The 12,142-nt window shown below is 35.9% G+C and overlaps 1 non-coding gene and 3 pseudogenes across 4 annotated transcripts; 1 reads left to right on the top strand and 3 right to left on the bottom strand.

Moving 5' to 3' along the window:
• Positions 1 to 70: 70 nt before the first annotated feature.
• On the top strand, positions 71 to 747 carry AT1G37045 (annotated as a pseudogene; the record flags this gene model as incomplete). Its single annotated transcript has 3 exons — positions 71 to 316; positions 388 to 513; positions 577 to 747.
• Positions 748 to 2,887: 2,140 nt separating this feature from the next.
• AT1G09265 lies at positions 2,888 to 3,082 on the bottom strand. Its single transcript, NR_143488.1, has one exon. It is a non-coding gene; the product is annotated as an uncharacterized misc_RNA (transcript).
• Positions 3,083 to 3,524: 442 nt separating this feature from the next.
• On the bottom strand, positions 3,525 to 8,390 carry AT1G37040 (annotated as a pseudogene; the record flags this gene model as incomplete). The annotated part of the gene is made up of 1 exon: positions 3,525 to 8,390.
• Positions 8,391 to 8,940: 550 nt separating this feature from the next.
• AT1G37038 lies at positions 8,941 to 10,276 on the bottom strand (annotated as a pseudogene; the record flags this gene model as incomplete). The annotated part of the gene is made up of 1 exon: positions 8,941 to 10,276.
• Between the last annotated feature and the right edge of the window lie 1,866 nt (positions 10,277 to 12,142).

The raw sequence follows: 12,142 nt of genomic DNA, 5'->3' as shown, positions 1-12,142 counted from the left end.
TCTTTCTCCTTTATTTTTTTCTGTGTTTCAGGTATTTGTCTAATCACAGAACCAGGAACAAGCGAGAAACATGAACAAGAGTAAGATTGCTGGGATCATGGCTAAGCTTAACGCGGTCGACAATCAACTTGTGGAGGATGTCGCTTATGTTCGTAGCAGAGATTTTCCAAATCAGAGATTTGATCACCAACAAGGCTACAAAGGTTCCTATGGGAATGGTCAAACTAGCTACTCTCAGAATTCTCAGTTCCAGCAACCGCTTCAGAATAACAATAGTTTTAGCTTCACAAGGAACTTTGATCTTGCTTCTTACCAAGTACCCCCTCCACCTGCACCTAGACGCATGATAGAATCAATGCTTGAATAGATTCTGGAAGGTAACTAGAGGATCTTACAGCACCTATCCCTAGATGGAATGAGAGCAGCCTCACTACTTCTTGGCATGCTGCTTCGATGGAAAGTGGATATGAGTTCATGAAGGATGATGAGAGTGACGAATTTGACGTTGCAAAGGTAGTATCGACCGACACATCCCTTGGTGTCGATCGACACCAGTGCATATATATGAGCCATTAGGCTGTGACGAAGCAAAATCGAGCAGGCTCGACACTGATCTCTAGAGTCGCTCGACACACATTGATAGTGTTGACCGACACCACCTGGGTGTCGATCCACAACAATACCAACCTGAGGAAGTGTCGACGTTTGACGGAGCAGAATCGACCGAGATTGACAGAGCAGGATTGATACCAGACTCCCGATTTGAATGCCACTAAGGACAGTGACGTTTAAGTCTGGGAGAGGCAGTTACTAACTACGTTTTTCTTTTTGAGTCTTATTCTTACTCTTATTTTTCTTATTTTTTAGTCGTTTTATTGAGTCAACATTTTGTTAGGAATTATGATCTCTTTTCTTTAGATTATTGCCGGGTTGATTAATGCTGCAGGTTCGACACAATCTGACTATTGGAAAATCTAGATGGCAAACCAAGAGACTTGAGGATATCCTGGTTTCCAACACAATCCTTTAAGGTTAGAGCTAATCTTACTGCTCTTCCTTTTACCTCATCAAAACAGTTAGTGTTCATAGAACTTGGCTTCTTGTTCATACCTGATATTGAGACCAATGTGAAAAAGAAAAGTATTCCTCTCCCCTTATAATAAAAAAAAACGAAGTAAGAGAGTGATATGATTTGAGGTAGTGTATAGGGGTAGGAATGTTTCCCATGACCCCATTATTATACATTGTTAGGAATGATCAATTACAAAGGTTGGAAAAATGCTGAGTGTGTCGATCTAGTATGCGAGTTCCCCTTTGTTTACTCTTCAAAAAGAATAAGTCTGGGGGATAGAAAAAGTAACAAAAGAAAAAGAAAAAAAAAGTTATATATATATATATATATATATATATATACAAAGGATGGTCGATTTATCATGGTATATTACATGAATAAGTCTAGAAGGTTCTTGAATATTAGCTTGCTTGATGAGACCATGCGATGAAAGCCTGATGGATATAGTTGTGGAACTTAGGTATGGAATCTAGAATGTTGTGTAAGCTTGCAGAGAAGTACATGTTGGTTAGGATTTGATTAGACTTGCTAGGCATATGGATTTAGTTAAAATGATCATGGCAATAGGCTAGAGAATGTTGGGAGTTCTTATGTTTTCAAACCTTTTCCATGGTTTCGGGGGAGTTGATATATCCCTATTTTTACTGTTTTTATCTATGATTTTGGTAGTAGTTTTAGAGTCTATTTTTTATTTCTAGAGTCTTTTCTAGTCTTTTGAGGTCTTTACAAGTTTGAGATTCATTTGGAGATAATGGAGCATTCTGGAGGAAAACAAAGAGTTTATGCTGCTGAACCGTGTAGGTGTCTAGCAACACCAATACCTGACGACAAATCGAAGACGCACCTTATTGACGTTTTGAAGATTTCCAAATTCGGCCCATAACTTTCCCTTATTTCTAAAGAAGGTCCATCACGTTTTTAGATCATATGTATAGTTTTTAGGTCATTGTTTAGACCTAAGCTTGGAGAGGCTATTCTCCTTATCTCTTTTGTTCTTGGGAGCAAAACCCTATGGAGACTCCCTTTAGATAAGATCTTTCTTACTCTTTCTCTTGATATATTGACTATTTATTTCGTATTCAGACTATGATTTGTGTTTCTTTGATCATGTCTGAGTAATCCACCTGTTAGGTTTAGGGTTTCTCATTAGGGATTCATATGGTTTAGTAGATCGCCCCGTGCTAGGTTATCTGTAGAATTCTTCATCTTTAATTGTTCTTAATGCTAGTTCTAGAGTAATTAACTAGAACTTGAATCCAAACAATAGATATACCCGCCATAGATATTATAGTTGGATCTATTATTTGATGAGCCTGGTTTATAGGTGTGTAATAAGAATCAGCTTATCTACTAAGGTGAACAATTGAAGTCATTTAGAATGCATGTCTACGTATAAGATCTCTCGGCTTCTCCAGTTACTCTTAGCTATAGGCATAGGGAGTTTTGCGGAACACCACCAATTGTTCCAAAATTAGAGTTTTAGTTTAAGAATGGTTCGATAACAACCTAACTATTATTAGATCTACTAACCAATAGTAACCTAAAAATACCCTAAGCCTGACGTTTTTACTTTCTTGTGTTACAACCTCACAATCTGCTATTGCTTTCTTTTGTTTCTTTTTATTTTCATTACTATTTTACTTAGGTTAATTCAAAACCTTGGTCTATTGGGTGATCCGAGAGCTTTATGGAATTCGACCCTTAAGTGGTACAATTGATCTCTTATTTAAGAGAATAGGTTTAAGGGAATTTGAACCATATCAACAAGCAGAGGAGAAAATATAAAAACGAAAAAAATCAGATCGACTTTCTCTCTCTTCCTCTACCTTCTTTCATTTTTTTCGACTTTCCTCCTCTCCAAAGAAAATCGATACGATTTCTATGTAAAAAATCCAATCCACTGGAGGATCCACTGGAAGATAATGAATCCGGCTGTTTTTGGCCTATATCTCCTCATATCACTAACTCTGGGTGTCTCTGGCGAGGTTTAGTCGTCGAATCGGCGTTATTTAAAGTCGGAGAGTAGGGATGTCATAATGGGTAACCCGACCCGACCCGATCCAAACCCACATGGGTTCGAGTGCTTAATGGACGGGTTTGACCCGACCCATATATTTATATGGATTGAACTTACATACCCAAATCCATTATTATAGAAACCCATTGGTTTAATGGATTATATGGGTACCCATATATATGTATAATAAAATATATAAATAATAAAAATCCAAAAAAATAACATAGTTTTGTAAGCCAACAAAAGTTTGTAAATAATAAATTAAAACAATCTAGATATTAAAATAGAAAAGCATACTAAAATCTTAAAACTACAAATCCAAAGAACCATAAAACTAAAAAAAAAACAAAAAATAGTCTTAATTTAAAAAGCTTTAAATGCATCCGATTCTTCCGCATCGAATTCTTCGGCCTCATTCTTCATTTTGGCTTCATTGTCTACAAACGAGATGAAAAAAATATTAGAACCTTGGCTATAATAATAACAATAACAAAATATTGAATATAGATGGTAATATACCTTTTTCATCATCCGCATAACCAAATAACCAAGATCTAGTACAAAGTAAAGCTTGAACATGTTTAGGAAGAAGTCGACTCCGATACTTATTAAGAACACGAGAACCAATACTGAAAGATGATTCTGAAGCTACAGTAGTTATGGGAATACTGAGCACATCATATGCCATATATGATAAAGCACCAAAGCGATGACTGTTATCTTTCCAGTACTGCAAAACAGACATGTTAGGAAAGTTCCTTCATCTCTAATTTTGGTTCATTCAAGTAAATATCGAAGATTGACGACTTTCCCTCATCCATAACATCAGGAGCATCGTCCAAATCAAACAAATCCTACGTTATATGAACGTCAATCAAGTTATTATTATATTATATGACTAACTAATTATTTAAAATACTAATTAATTATTTAAAATTTAAAAGCTCTAAATTTTGAAACTTACGTCATCGAATTTTTCTCTACCACGTTTAGTGGAATGATGAGAAGACGAAGATGTAGTTGAAGAGTTCATGGGCATTGGAAACTTACACTTGTACTCGTTAAACAACATAGTCATTTTATCCTTCAAAAAATCCAGTTTTGCTTGAGAATTACTTGGATCGAGCTCATCGTAAAGACGCTTCAAGAGCTTAAACTTCATTCTAGGATCAAGAACAGCACTCATTGCAAGAACAATGCTATATTGTTCCCAGTACTTATCGAATTTAATCCGCATTCTACAAGCCCTGTCATTGATAAGCTACAAGAAAATTGCCATTTACCGACTTCAGTATTACTCACTCTTTAGTCGCTAAACACCTCTTTACGACAAATAAACGACTATTAAATTTAGTCGCTAATCGAGAGTCGGTAAATACGATAGTCGTATTTTAGTCGCCAAAGAGCGACTAAGTTTAAGTAATCGCTTTTATAGTGACCTTTTAGTCGTTAAATTTAGCGACTATTAGACGACAAATTAACGATTAACTTAAGGGTTATGTAGTCGTTGTAGGTAATTAGTCGTTAAAATTTACGACTATGTTGTCACTATATTTAAGACTGAGTTGCGACTGAAATGTCATTTAGTCGAAAATTTTAGTGACTAAATTGTTATCAAAAACCGACTGCTTGGATACATTTTTGATGACTAAATTGCGACTATTGTTGTTATTAGAACACCTATATGATTGTTCTAGAGATGGAAACCTTCCTGAGAAAACAAAACATAAATTACAAGAAGCATAAAGACAATACAAGAAGCATGAACACAAATATATTGTCATTTCAGAAAAGTACAAAACCCAAATTACAAAAACATGTTCGATTCACTACAACTTAGAACTTTGTTCAGCATAAGTACAAGCAACACAAGTACACATATATAAAAACTTTGAGCCGTGATATTGAGTCTTGAGGAAGGAGTTAAGATTCAGACCTATGAAGCAGATGAAGAGGGAGAGGCAGCTGGAGAGGGTGAGATAGGATCTATGGTTGTCTCCTTAGCTGAATGAGATTCGAGGAAATTGAGGAACCAAGGATCATTTTCGCGCAAAAACTTATCCACTAAGGACAAGTGCTCAAGCTTCTTCTTCTGCTCATCTGCAGCTCGGGAATTCTCAGCTTCACGCAAAGAAATCTTAGATTCACGCCTATGATTGTAAGAGACCTGCTCTTCTATCTTGCGTTGAGCTTCCTGTAATTGTTCTTGCAAAGCTACAAAAGAAGTTGAGTCACCTGCTTGCTTCCGCTTGCCATTGACAAGAGACTCTTTGAGGCTTCCTACTCCATAAGGAACGCCTCTCGAATCCCTCTCAGTGGACTGCAAAGTATGATAAAAGCTGAGATTAGAGAATGAAAAAGACAACTCGAAAACACTAAATTGGGAAACATAAAACGTTACCTGAAGAAATATGGTTGTACAATCCTCAGCTGTGAGCTCCCGTGCCCGCGAAGTGCCATCTGAAACAGCTGAAGCTTCAGCCTCGAACTCAGACTGCCTCAGTTGCAAATTCTTCTTATATAACTCCGCAATCTTCTCCGCCTTTCGATCAACATACGTCCCATCAGGTTTTGTATGTGTTTTGATGAAAACGTCACCAATATTGACAGTTTTGCCCAATTGCTCTTCCTGTAATGAAAAAAAAAACAAGTCATAGAAAAGTAGAGAAACATCAGATTAAAGTTGCAAAGGAGTAAACAGAGAGAAGACTTACCAATTCGTCTCGGATTTGATGATATGACTTCGACCGTGAGAAGGGTATGTGAGGACCTAGACCGTTACGGTCAGACATACGAGCATTTGAACAGATTTGACTTCTTTCTTGAGCTTCTTCAGTGTCCCAGTACGCAGTCATTGTTTTCCATAGAGTTTTTCCGATCCATTTAGGTTTATTTTGACTAGTTCTTGCAGTGCTAACCATGCCTTTCATTCGCCTTAAACAAATCTCATTGAAGTAAAACTGAACAGTCCATGTGATCAAAGGATCCCAATGGTGTGTTTTCTACAAATAGAAAAGGTAATGTCAGTAAAAAAAAGAAGTGTTAGCGTATATATAAGAAGGGCTGAAAGAACACTTAACAGCAAACTCGATGAAGTATTTCTCTTGTCTCTCTTGAGGTACACATGTCCAGCTGTAGAAGGGACCATCAAATTTGTTTGTAAACACTCTAGTGATATTCCTAACAAGTCGTGAGTTTGTGTCCCGAGTAAACCTCCATACACAAGAAAAACAAGCAGTTGTTATATGGTAGAAAATATCTAAATATCAGTATAAGCTGGAATTTGATTGACTGTTTAACACATTGCAATAAACTCATTTCGGCTTCATTTGTCAATGTATAAGCTGGAAATGGAGCTTTTCCCTTACTATCAATATGTATGTCAGGCCGAGAACAGAATCGTTCTATATCCATTCTTGACATTATGTTGTCCTTTGATTTATCCTTCACGCTCATAAGAGTATTCATTATGTTATCCAAAAAATTCTTCTCTGTATGCATCACATTGATACAATGTCGGAGATTTAGATCTTTCCAATATGGAAGCTCCCATAATATGCTTTCCTTGTGCCAGTTATGTTCCTTCCCATAGCCTGGCATCTTCTTTTCGTGACCGTTGCCACCAACATCTTTGGTTCTTGGTGGATTTACACCAGACAACTGCTCGTAATAAATTTGCTCACCGGTTAAAGACTCAGGTGGATACTCGGTAGAAGCGTCTTTTCCTTTTCGGAAGTCGTTTTTGTTCTTCCGTAATGGATGACCATGAGAAAGAAATCTTCGGTGACAATCAAACCAGCACGTCTTCCTTCCATTAGGTAGATAAAAAAAAGTTAGTACTTTCCATGCAAATTGGACAAGACAGTTTACCGTGGGTTGTCGATCCTGATAACATGTTGTACGCCAGAAAGTCGCTTATCGTCCACAGCAACACTGCTTTTAGATTAAAATTTCGATTCAAAGACACATCATATGCATCGATTCCAGTAGACCATAACTCTTTTAGCTCCTCAATAAGAGGTTGGAGGAAGACATCAAGACTACCTCGCGGGTGATTTGGCCCATGATTCAGAATTGTAAGAAACAAGTACTCTGTATTCATGCACATACCCGGTGGTAAATTATATGGAGTCACGATCACAAGCCACAAAAAATGATTTCGCGACATGCCAAATGGATTGAATCCATCGGTACATAATCCGAGATAAACATTACGGGGTTCTTCGGCAAACATGGGATGTAGCTCTTGGAAATATCTCCACTCCGCCGCATCTGAAGGATGATTCATTTCTTCTTCTTTTGATTGGTGCTCGGCATGCCAACGCATTACAGCTGCTGTCTTGTGGCTCAAATACATTCTCTTCAATCGGTCACCAATAGGTAGATACCACATACGACTATATGGCACTTTGGTTCTTCGACGGTAGTCATCCATAGGCTTCCATCTTTGAGCACTACAAAACCGACATTTATCTTCCTTTTCGTCTTCTTTCCAGAAAAGCATACAATTGTTAATACAAACATCGAAATTGTATAATAAGGAAGGCCTAAATTGCGCATCAATTTTTCTGTCATGTAATGCGAATCAGTAGCTTGGTTTCCTTCTGGTAAAAAATCTGTCAACATTTGACATACCGAATCCACACATCTTTCACTCATATTATGATCCGCCTTGTTCTGCATGACTCGAGCTGCTAACGATAATTGAGACTGGCCTTCACGACAACCATCGTACAATGGATTTTGAGCACCTTCTAACAAGTCGTAGAATTTTTTAGAATGGTTACGTACCGGTTCCTCCACATTCTGATTAGTACCGTCTTGATGATAGTTATCATCAAACCCCACGTTATAACGAAATGCATCGTTCACCATATCCACATATTGATCTTCTACAACATTACCCACATCCACATATGGATCTTCTACAACATTATCCACACTTTCATAATTCTCTCTTAGATACGTACTATTAACATAATTACTCGTTCCTACATTCATGTTGAAATCTTCCCCATGCTTATACCAAACATAATAATCAAGCATAAATCCTTGACTAAACAAATGACTACTAACTTTTCTACCCGAGACAATATGTTTTTTATTCTTGCACACAGCACAAGGATAGTGGAATTTACCTCGACAACTTTGTACTATAGGCTGGCTATTAGCAAATGTCAAGAACTCCTCCACTCCTGCAACGTATTCTGCTGTCAAATTCCCCGTCATTTCATCGAACATCTTGTACACCCACTCTCGATTAAAACCACCGCTATTCGGATAATTATAATTTCCCGCCATTATAAGACCAATAATAAAACTAAATATATTTTTTATCGTTTTTTTTCATCAAAAACGTTTTTTTTCTTAAAGGTATTATTTGTATTGTGTTTGTGTTGTGAATGAATTTTGTGTACGTGAAATTTTCATTATATAGGCAATTTTAGAGTGACTAAAACACGACAAAATAGTGTAGTCGTTTTAAACCGGTACAACAACTTACAAAACAAAATACATGTGCTTTTTCAATCGATAATTACGTCTATTTTGCGACTATATTTAATGACAACCCGAAATAGTCATGCAATAGTTGCTGTTGAACGACTATTACGGCGGGTCGTATATTAGTCGCTAAACGGCGACTAATTTACGACTAATTTTGGCGACAACCAAAATCGGTCATATAATAGTCACCCTTTAGCGACTAATAAGGCGTCTCGCCTGTATAGTGGTTATTTGGCGACTAACTAACGACTATAGTACTGTTAGTTGTATAATAGTCGTAAAATTGTAGCCAAATAGTCACTAAATATAGCGACTATTTATGTAGTCGCCGGTTGTAGTGGGTAGTTAGCTGTTTTCTTGTACGCTCATCACCGTTTGTTGCATTCTCTTTCAGCAGACGTTCAATCTTCCACACATGCCCAAAATATAGATTACATGTAGAGTAACTTGTACCTGACATAAGTGTGGTAATCTTGTAGAATGACCTCAAAATGTCACATATTTTTGTTCCTCTCTCCCATTCTTCATTCAATGGACAAGTCTTGTAGCATTTATCAACAACTCGTAATCGGTTAAAAACACGTTTATAGTTTAAAGCTTTCTCGAGCATAAGAAACATTGAATTCCATCTAGTTTGAACATCCAGCGACAAAACTACCCCCTGATCACCTTCTACGCATTGCTGGAATGCAAGCCCTCTCGCTTTTGAAGCTTTCACGCACTTGACACTATCTCTGATCTTGGTTAAAGCACCACTAATAATCTTTAGTCCATCTTGCACAATAAGATTTAGGATGTGTGCACAACATTGAACATGAAAGAGTTCACCTCCACATAACAAGTTGTCATCTAAATTAAGCCGCTCTTTTAGTATCTCTTGCATGGTGTCATTCGCTAAAGCGTTATCTAGAGTAAGAGTAAATATATTCTCTTCAATTCCCCATTCTTTTAGACATTCATGGATTTTAGTCGCCAAAGCATCACTGGTGTGTGGAGGAGGTATGTCACAAAATGACAAGATCTTGCTATTCAAAGTCCAGCTTTCGTCGACGTAGTGGGCAGTCAGAGTTATATAACCTTCACCAGCAATTGCTGTCCAACAATCGAAAGCTAAGCATATCCTACTCTGAATCTTTGCCAAATCCATCTTCAGCTTGTTCTTCTCGCTATCCCAAGTTTTAACAACATCTGTTGCTTCTGTGTTTCTAGTGTAGTAGCTATAATCTGGATTCAGATATTGAAAAAACCTTCGCAGCTCTTCATATTCAACAACAGAAAAAGGAAGATCATGCCAAATTATAACCCTACTAAACTTCTCTCAAACAACACTCTAATCAATCTTCATTCTTCCTAGTCTTTCCATCTCCATCAATTATCATATCAGCGACATGCCTATATTTTGACTTCTTAATGCATCTTTGATGATGACGCTTCATAGGAGATGTTCATGTGGTAGGTTCATACACAAGTTTTTCACCACAATAGTTACATTTAACTCGATTCTTGCCATCGTCACCTTTTCCAGCTTGAGTAAAATGTTTCCACATTTCTGAAGTTTTCTTCCTTCGTTTACGAGAATTTTCTTGAGAGTTACCTTCTGGTATCTCTGATGATTGCTCATGGGTTGAATCAATATCATCATCGTCATCCATCATCATCTCTTCTTCAGCAGCTATTTTTGACTCCCAGTCCAGATCTTCCATATTATCTATCCATAAATTTAATATAAATTATAGTCAAAAAACAATATATGTATAGATCATCGTTTTAGTTCTAAAATAAATAAATAATATCAAACAACACCAAACTGTAGACGATATTTAGTATAATCTCAAACATAACTACAAGAACGAACACATGAAGCCAATCTATTTTGTTTTTACTAACATAATATTTACTTATTTAGCAAAACAAATCATATGATCATCATAACATGCATGGGCACAAATATCAATATGACTATAACGTAATTACATAGTACATACTCCTAGACGAAGATGCTGTCATGCTTTCGAATTCGATAAGACACGAACGGAGACAAAATAAAAACCAAGGCGATGAGACACGAGAACTCAAGAAGTAATTTAAGAAGCAACCATAGAACGATGACGTCTATTTATAATAACAATACATGAAGAGAAAAAGAAAACCCTAGTCTTGGGTTTATATATTTTACATAATTAGCTGCAAGGAAAAATAAATATTATGCATATATTTTACCTTTTACTTTTATATTTAGGTAAAATATAAACTTTAATAGTTATTTTAGATATTTTTACATATGTAGTTGTAAAGAAAAGAAAATATTTTACATATGTATATATAAATTTTACATAATATATTAATATAAATATATATAAATTTTACTTTTTTGTTTTGATTGTGAAACCCATGGGTAACCCATGATCCTAATGGGTTTTACCCATTAAACCCATGACTCTAATAGGGTAACCCACTAAAACCCATTTATATATATGGATAAAAAAAATCATACCCAAACCCATTAAAATCATGGGCGGGTTCGGATAACGTATGGGTATTGACCCATTATGACACCCCTATCGGAGAGCAACGACATCAGATCTTCGAGTTGTGTTCAAGAAATAAGTTTGATCCTTCACCAAGTTGCTTTGTGATGGTAAGAATCTCTCTTACTCTGTATTAATTGATGATTATTGATTGTTTTGAAATTAGGGTTTTTTTCTTTCAGTAATAATTAGGATAATTTGATGATGGATTTTGATTAATTGTATACTGTATCTTAATCTGATAATTACTAGAGTATTCGTAATGGAAATTATTTTATTGTGGATGATTGTTTGAATTACTACTCAAATGGATCTTCAATATATTAATTAGTTCGATTAGTTTTTGGGGTTAAACGCATGAATGTTACCTATGAAATATTGTGTCTTAACTGTGATATTGTGTTGTATCTTAATTGTTAAATATTTTGGTTTTTACCGATTAAATTTATCAAACTTTTTTTGTTTTCTTTTGAGGTATCTATGGAGGAAACATTGATTTGGACATTGATATGGACTCTACAGCTGCAACATCTCAGATGGTGAGTAAGGTAATGCATTACATTGACATTAGTTGACTTTTGTATTTAAATTAGGTAAAACTTGACTTGTATTGATTGTAGTGTGTCTGTTTTGTGATAAATGTTTGTGTGTGTATTCAATTGATAGCTTATTGTCTATTTAGAGGTTGATTATAATAGGTAAGACTTGACTTACATTGACATCATTCTTAATGTCAATGAGTTCAATGCTTATATGTTTTTCATTAGGTAAAAAAATAAGTTTTAACATTGAATGCTTAAACCTACAACTAGAACTTAACTCAACTAACCACAACTACAACTTAAAATAGTCAAAGACTTAAACCTAACCTTCTATATATCCCAAGTAAAATCGCTGCTTAAGCCACACCTTTCTCCTCTTTATTTTCTCACATCCTCCTTTAAAAGTCATTGAAACTCTTTCATCCTCCTTTAAAAGTCATTGAAACTCTTTCATCCTCCTTAATGAATCCTTATGCTA

This window comes from Arabidopsis thaliana (genome assembly GCF_000001735.4).
Source record: "Arabidopsis thaliana chromosome 1 sequence".
Taxonomy (NCBI): Eukaryota; Viridiplantae; Streptophyta; class Magnoliopsida; order Brassicales; family Brassicaceae; genus Arabidopsis; species Arabidopsis thaliana.
This window is presented reverse-complemented; position numbering and strand designations above follow the sequence as displayed.